The sequence below is a fragment of the Pyxicephalus adspersus genome, chromosome 4 (assembly GCF_032062135.1).
Source record: "Pyxicephalus adspersus chromosome 4, UCB_Pads_2.0, whole genome shotgun sequence".
Taxonomy (NCBI): Eukaryota; Metazoa; Chordata; class Amphibia; order Anura; family Pyxicephalidae; genus Pyxicephalus; species Pyxicephalus adspersus.
In genome coordinates this window covers 46,521,590-46,530,065 of record NC_092861.1, presented here as the reverse complement: position 1 = coordinate 46,530,065, position 8,476 = coordinate 46,521,590, and the positions used below count along the sequence as shown (strand labels likewise).

Below are 8,476 nucleotides of genomic sequence, written 5' to 3'. Positions count from 1 at the left end.
ATTATCCTGATGATTCTGCCAGTAACACACTCCTGGTTCCAGAGGAACAGTGCTCACTGATTGTACTATATTTATGGAAGCACAGCATTCCTACCTTTATGGCAGGAAGAGTTTTAATAGGACTTTAAAGCACATTCTGCTCTTAACTTCATAGCAACAGATTTTTCTAAAGTCCACAGGTTGTACAAGACACCAGGTGTCCTGGATGGTGGATATTTTCCCTCCTGCTTCATGTCGTAGTTCCAATGAGGCCAATGACTGCTGAAGGAGTCCTGGAAATTTGCTTTGGCAACATGGACTGGACTCTGGGACACGAAGGAAGGATCTGGGTGGGCCTTCCCATCCCACTGCAATACAGACCAGGATTTCAGACTGACCTGGCAGGAATGTCTGGACTGAGCAACCCATGTTTGTAATAAGACTTTGAAGCTGCAACACTTACTACCTGTGAGTACCAGGTCTAATCCTGGTGTAGCCCCTTGATTTTGTTGACCACTGGGGACTTATTGCTGATTTAAGTCATTTTTGTTTCGCTTGACTAAGCCAATATGTTATGCTGTAGTGAACCATAATAAATGCAAACATCCCACAGTGTCCTGCAATATGCTTCACACAGTATAAAGTATTGGAAGAAATCAGGATCATCAAAAGGTTTTGAACTGATAAACTGGGCATTATCAAAAGTATATTTAACATACTAAAACAAAGCAAATTACATACACTTTATTGGAAGCAGCTGTGTATGAAATGTCTGACAGAATAAATGCTATCCTGTGTAAACAAGGGGTTTGTGTACCTCTTTAATGCTACTCATTTTAAATGCATGCCCAGTTGTCATGTTACCTTCATGAACTCCTAGGGAAACCACAACACAGCTTAATAAGCTTCCAGTGCTGCCTATGTTGTTTGCCACAGCATAAAGCAAATTTAAAGTCAAAATAGAAAATCACACTTACCTTTAATTCCGCAGATCCGTCAACCCATTGGGATTTTTTTTTTATTGGATCCCACGTTGTCCCGGTATGTTTCTTTGGCCCTGCACTGGATACTGTCACCTTCTTCACTCTTCTTCCTGGTTCTTCTTAGTACAACACCCAATTTCACACTGTGCAGGTGTAAGATCGTCATTTTTTTCTTACATTAAAGAAAGGGCATGCCCAGAAAGAGCAGCCAAGAGCCTCCTGGGATGCATGACATATGTATCCCAGAAGGCTCTGCTCTCCCAAAAAAGAGGTGCAGCACCTCCTTTCTGTCTTCTGTCTAAAAAAAGGCACTTAAAAAAATAAATACAATTTTTACTTTATATAAAAGGGTTGTCTACCTTTTAAAGTAAAACATTTGGGGTTTTGGTCCGCTTTAGGATTTACAACTATGCCTGTGTCATTTTTAAGTTTAACACTAGGATCACTAATGAATCAAAATCCTATCATTAATTGAGTCTGGCACCTCTGTAGAAGGGCCAAGATAAGCATTAACAAGAGGAATTGAGAGCCTTCCTTCATATGGGTATCTTCCTGATGTTTGGCCCCTTCCCTCTTTAGTGGCATAGGCTAAACCAATATGGCGTACATATCCAAGACTGGATGTAAACCCAGACTGTGAGATAGTTCCTAAAGCACAGTATATTATAAACAAGTTCTATTTTTCATACTTGTTCTCAGCTTTTCATCTTTCAAAATGTTGATGTTCTGCAGGCTTAATGCTCTAGTAATGGCTCCATGATGTTTTTTAGAAGGTTTTTTCTGCTTGGGGCAGTGTAGTATGTAAAATATGTAATGTGTGTTGAAAATGCCATCTGTAGCTTGCATCTATAACCCATTGTAACACAGAAGGACAGTTGTGAGACAAGAACTGAAACAGGATTTTTGTAACCTCCAAAAAAATGCTTGAACACAAGCCTTCATTCAAAGTAATATTTCAAAGAAAGCAGCACATTTAAAAATATTGAAAAAACACTTACAATTATATTATCATATTAAAGTGAATGTAAAATTTTGGTAATTGGGCATACAATTACCTAATACAAATATTTTTCAAGTATAGACTTTTCAAGAAGTTTATTTTTAGCTAAATTTTTATATATCAAACATTTATTTTCCTCTACTAGATATAAAATGTCTGTTCATTCTCATTTCATTTTAATAAAAGCCTTAGTTCAATGACTAATAGTAATTTCCTATTTTAATAACAATCCTACCTTAGTAAATTATTGTACAGAACATATTTAGTTTAAATAAATTGTGCTTATCAAAGAGTGGAGTGCAAGCTAATTGGGTTTGCATTGCATATAAATTGATCCAAATTGTTTTAATTAGCAACACTTTATGTTGGATTCAACTTTTTCCCTTACTTTCATGAAGTTTCTTCCAAAATATTATGTTTTCCTTTTGCCAGCAATGATGTTTTCGGGAAAGTAAGCGAACTGTCAATGCGAGGCTCTGATTAGGTAATTTTATTTTTTTGTGGCTTCCATTCCAGTCTGGAACATTCAGTATTTTATTAGAAACACACACTTGGCTGACCTTCTGAAAAAAAAAAAGTTTTTTAAAGTAAAAAAGACTGAATTTCGACAGCTATCACCTGGATTACCTATTTACCCTTTTTTGTAGACCAGACTATTTAACTGACAAAAGCATTACAGTAAATATAACCTAAACTATGCTAAATTGACAATAAAATGATTAATTCTTCTAGAAAAAGTCAAATATGATGGCATTCATGTCCATCTTTCCTTATATGTACAATGTATATTGTTACAATTGTGCAAATATAAGTTCTGTTGGAAAATTGAGTAGAAGTTGGACACCCACTTGATTATTATAAATGTGCAAAGAGTAAATGTCAAGTGGTTTACATACACAATTCATTTTAGTTCTATATTTTCAGGAATGTCAAACATTTTTAACAACAACTATGTAGCACAAATTAAATTCCAAACAGAAACAACTTAAGTGGATTGTTTTGGGGGGGGCTTCATGTTAAATAGTTGTTGTGACTCCAAGATTCTCTTGGGGAAATCTTCTAGGTGTTTCAGTAATTGATTTCTACCAGGGAATGTTTAAGGGAATGTCAGATTCCCTGCTTTAGATAGAGCCCTAAATGGTATTGTACAGATACTAATATTGTATGCGTTGGACGAGATTATCTAACCATTGGGGAATAGGATATCACCCCTACTTTTAACAGTTTTTATCTTTTCAAACCTGAAATGCAGCTCTGTCTCGAAAAAGTGTAGGCAATTGCAGATAGATTTGTTCTGGGAAACATGATATAATCCTCTTAGGAAAAGGTGTGGGAGGTACAATTGTTTTTTTTTTACTCTGCTTCAGTCACAAAATTAGAGTATCATTACACCAGGGCCACTGAACCATGGTTTCATGTTTTTATATACATGCTTTAATGTTTGTTTTTCAATAAATATTGCTTTTTGTGTTAGACATGGACACCTGGATAGCCATCAAGGTTGCATCTCGTTCCTTTTTTTCTCAGATGTCTTCTGGCCAGTGGTTAAGAGGCATCAACATCAATTGTACGAACAGCACTTGAAAAAGACCTTGAGAATACATAACTCACTTTAATTAGTTCTTCTTTCACTGCATGTTATATACTAAGGAAATCGTGTATAGAAATAGTATATATAAATATATATATATATATATATATATATATATATATATATATTATACTTTAACACTGCAAGGTAGATTGAATTGACATGTTTAACTTCGAATAACATTTGAAATGGCCATGTTAATGTTTATATAATTACGTTGCTGTATATTCATCTAATAAAGGTTTTCACTGTGTTCATTGTAATCCCAAATTGTGATAAAGCCAATAGTATGCATATTCTTCCATCATGCCTTTCTGTTAACAGATCAAGTTTCCTTTTGTCCAGCTGTTTTCTCCTTGATGCTTTTTTTTTTTTTTTTTAAAGGATGATTATTAACCAGGTAACATTATATATGACAACAATTTTCCATGTTAATGTTCTAACAGTCATTTTACTATTATCACTAACTAGCTGTCTAGCTAGCTGTAAAAAAAGGAATTATCCCAGGAGTATAAAAAGATAACACCTCCGTTTAAAGTCCTCTTCATTTTGTTGAGCAGCAGAGGGGAAGAGAAAAACCTAGGAAGCCAAGGTTTGTACATCCATTCCCTATGATAATGTAAACTATATTGTCAATAACCATTCATGTGTCTCTAGACAATGTAAAAAACATGAAAAATCACTATTCATTTTTCTAAATCTATAATTGTAATTCCTAGCAAATATATGCACTGAACCAATTAAAATTATTTGTTTAGCTGCAAGATGCAGAATATTTGATTTAAAATACATTGGAGTACAGACAAGTCCAGCAGTCAGAAACAGAAATTTTGTAAATGAAATCATGCAGGTTAAAATTAGTTTTATTAAGTTGCTTTTGAGATGCATTATAGCTTATGCCAAGCATCTCTATACTGACATAGTTACCTGGTGGCTTTATTAAAAGTTAATATAACTCACTAAAATTGCAATATGGACCTATGTATCTGGGTATCCAAATTTGTCTGCGTTAATTTGGATATAATGTGTGAAGAATAGTAAGTACAAAATTTTGCTATACCAAATCTATCTAGAAAAATATGTCCTAAATTCTGTTTATATTCCCTGTTGATGAATATTTTCAACATATGCTATATCCATGAATGTATAAAGACACATATGTTATGCTCCCCAAAGACCTCAGAAGACAAATGGAAGTGTAGATGTATTCCTACAGCTGGAAGATAATTTTTTTTTTTTGAACATGAAAACATGAACATGTTTATTTCTATGTTGAATGAGAAAACCCTCTGCTAGAAGTAAGAAAATCAGATTAAAACACGTTTCTTTAACCTATCATTTAAAACTGGTACCCAAAGGCATAAGTTTGCTCTGTTGTTGCTGTGCCCGGAATTTTGTAATTATGGTAAAAGTCAATTCATGCCAGTCGCCTCCATTATATTAATGTACTTCAAAAAGTGGCACACTTTTATGCTATTATTTTTTTCTGCAAAGTAGCTCCTGTTGGTATTGTTTTCTAACTAATTTATATAGCTTCCCCATTTTCACAGCAATTTGCAGAGTCCATAGTAATGCCATGACACTGTTTCCTGAGCCTATTGCGATCATATTTCAACATCCCTCCCAAAAGGAGGTTGCTACAGATATATAGATACCTTCTTTTTATACCTGCAGATATTATTTGCACCTAATTGTAACAAATACATTTTAATTTTTTGAGATTTGCATTTCTTTGCTGGCTATATGTCTGGATTTACTTATCTTGAAAAGCATGTATTCATTATACTAAAATATGTAAAACTATTGGTATCAGTATACCACATACACACACAAATTTGTGTTAAAATTTCATTATTATATATTTATATTCCAGATATATAATCATGATGTTTTAGGGAAGTACAATCTAACTTAGCAAAGTAAAAACATTTTTTTCAAAGTGTATGTATGTATATATTTTTTATCTTAATGTTTCCTAGTGAATGGTTGCTTAAAACCAGACAAAGATCTGCTACTAAATCCATGAAGTGTAATTTACAACACCCGTATTTGACACATCCAGCATACGACATCTGAAATGAACTGTCAAACGTTTTTTCATCCTTTCAAGAATAGCCCCATTCATTTTTGGTGTTCATTAACTGCCCTAAGCTAAGAAAAAGGTGGAATCTAGTTGTTTGCTGTAGGTTTCTGTACTTTATGACCCTATAATGCACTACATTATCCATTAAATATGGTTGTTCATGTGCTTACAATACATGTATACAAGCTGGTTAGTACGAGCTCATGTTTGAACATCAATGATCAGTGGATAGCATGCTACAATACACTATAGTTAATTTATATTGATACATGCTGAAACATGAAAGCTAGTAATTGCACTTGAGGCATAAAAAAGTATTTCAAGAGTTCAATAAATGGTATGCTACAGATATGCACAAATAGTGAAAAATTTTCTACTAAACGTGAATAGACATATAAAGATTATTCATTATTCTCTATGCATGTTTGACCCTATCTGTGTGCAAACAACATGTTTTAAACAAGTTAAAGATTTCCAGTACCAAATAATTGCAAAATCCTAGTTAAACAGTCACAAATGGTAAGCCTGTTCTTTGTCACAGTAACAGAGGTGTGATTTCACATACCGGTTCATATTTTCTACATTGCTGGAAGTCACAACCTAGGAAGACCTTAGTGAGTGATGAGTTTATGGTCTGGAAATGTCATCATGTTAGCAATTGTACCCTAGTTTAAAGTATTAGTTACCTTACAGCATATAAAATAATTACTTGCCTTTAAATGCTACTTACAAATACTATGTTTAATCTAAATGGTAATCTATTAAATAAACAATAATGGTTTTATGTGCAAAAATATAAAATTGGTACTTAATGCATGTTTATGGCATTCTGAAGATAAAAAATGAAAAAATATTCAACAATGATTTGCTAAATTATCAAGAATTACTTAACAGCTTGCGAAGTGATTTCTTTAAATGTCACTAATGGACAAACTAGTTCAAAGATCAAAGATAATAAATAAATCCACAACAGATTTCTGTTTACTGACCCATAAAAGTTGAAATTCTTTACAAAATATGCTATTTAAGGCTAAGTCTACACAGACTGTTTATTTTTAAAAAGCTTATAAATACCCATGCCGCCATTGAATGCATTTATGGGTGTTTATACAATCCTTTCAAGGCATTTTAAAGCAAGCCTAAAAATGCATATAAAAGGCCATAATATATTTATGGCATTATAGACATTTAAAGTAGGTGCTTGAAAGCCAAATCTGAAAATGATGGGTTAATGGAAGTTTTTATAAAAGCATCTATAAAAGCTTGAAAATCCCCCATTGATTTCAAGTGTTTATTAGTGTTTATTAGTGGGTATTGGTGTTTATAAATGTTTACAAGCTGTTAGAAAAATTTTAAATGCAGCAAGGTGCCTTCTCTTTAATGAGTAAAAATGTGCTGTCCTCAAACACCCTAGTGTGGACTGGTCTATTGGAATAAATAAGAATTTGAAGCATGGGCGTTTAAACACTGGGGAAACAGTCCATAAAGAATTAGCTTAATTTCCTGTTTATTTCATCTGCACATAATTGGAAATTTAAAGTGAACAGAAACTTCCTTTACTGCTGACTGAAGAAGTTGTTTACATAATGTATTGAGTAAAGATTCTGATGTTAGCTTTCACCCATAGTGCCTTGTACAACGTTGCTTCCCTGAATTCCTAATTTACTATATAGTGAAAATAGATCTATGAGCAACCTGTGTTCAAATTTGTCATTCTCTGTGTCTTGCGTTGTTTTGTCCTGCAATATGTAGCCAAATAAACCTGGAATGGCAGTTTGCATCTAGGACTTAACATGCAGATCTCTTATAGAGAGCCATGACAACAGTTTGGACATTTGGACATGCACCTCTTGAGTGAATTAATGAGTGATCTATAAGTAAATAAAAATTATGGAAGAAAGCAGTGTACAGGTCAATTTACCAGTAACAGAGAGGCAATACCATGATGCACTTATGGGGATAGGATCCTAAAGAGTATATAAATCTCATATAACTGATGAGGCAGGAGGGTGGGTGAGGCTGAATTTCCTATATTTGGATCATATTTGGATTACGTTGTAAAATTACAACGTAAGAGGATCCCTTAAACTGTAGATTTTATTTTAGGAGGTAGTAGGAGTTTGTGGGGTGGATTATGGTAAAATCTGTAAACCCCGCAATATCCTTTCCCTCACCTACTGGAATGGGAACAGGGGCACATTATGTTTTTCTTAACCCCTTAAGTAATGGGTAAGTTGTATTAAACACACTGACATTGTAGAAAATGTTTTGGAAAAAAACACATATCAATTTTTATGTCACCCAGAGTGAACTTATTGTAATCATATTCAGCAATGTATGTCTTGTGTACATCATGACTATTGATAATGTGAACATGCCCAACTACTATGTTTAGTGTCAAATCCCTATACAGTGCTCTAAATATCTTAATAACTCAGGGAATCATAGTGAAAAATTCACCTAGGAATCATTAAATGACACTTTGCTGAAGTCATTCATTTCAGTATTCGCATTCATATTCATATTGAGCTGGACTGGCATCTGTCTTTTAGTGTTTAGTTTGTTTAGTGTTTAGTTTGTTATATTTTATTGTCTATCATTACAATTGACATTGGTTTACATGGTGGATTATAGGGACTGTTGGTTGTGGATTGTGGTTAGGAGACAAATTGGGGGTGGAGGGCTAGAACTCTCCCTTCCTTACTGCTTAGGGGAAGCATAGGACCTGTTATGGATCCTTCTTCAGGTCAAAAAAGATTCTCTTTTTTGCAGGGGGCATGTAACTTTTGCTTTATTTTTTTTTTTAAACATTTTCCATTTGGGACACATTCCCATGGGTT

General features: G+C 33.7%; 1 protein-coding gene across 1 annotated transcript in view; it reads left to right on the top strand.

Moving 5' to 3' along the window:
- Positions 1-4,039: 4,039 nt before the first annotated feature.
- Positions 4,040-8,476, top strand: part of SI (sucrase-isomaltase) — a 96,302-nt gene continuing 91,865 nt past the window's right edge. The window contains exon 1 of the mRNA XM_072410142.1: positions 4,040-4,145. The gene's annotated coding sequence lies outside the window, so the exon portion shown is untranslated. The remainder of the gene's footprint in view (positions 4,146-8,476) is intronic.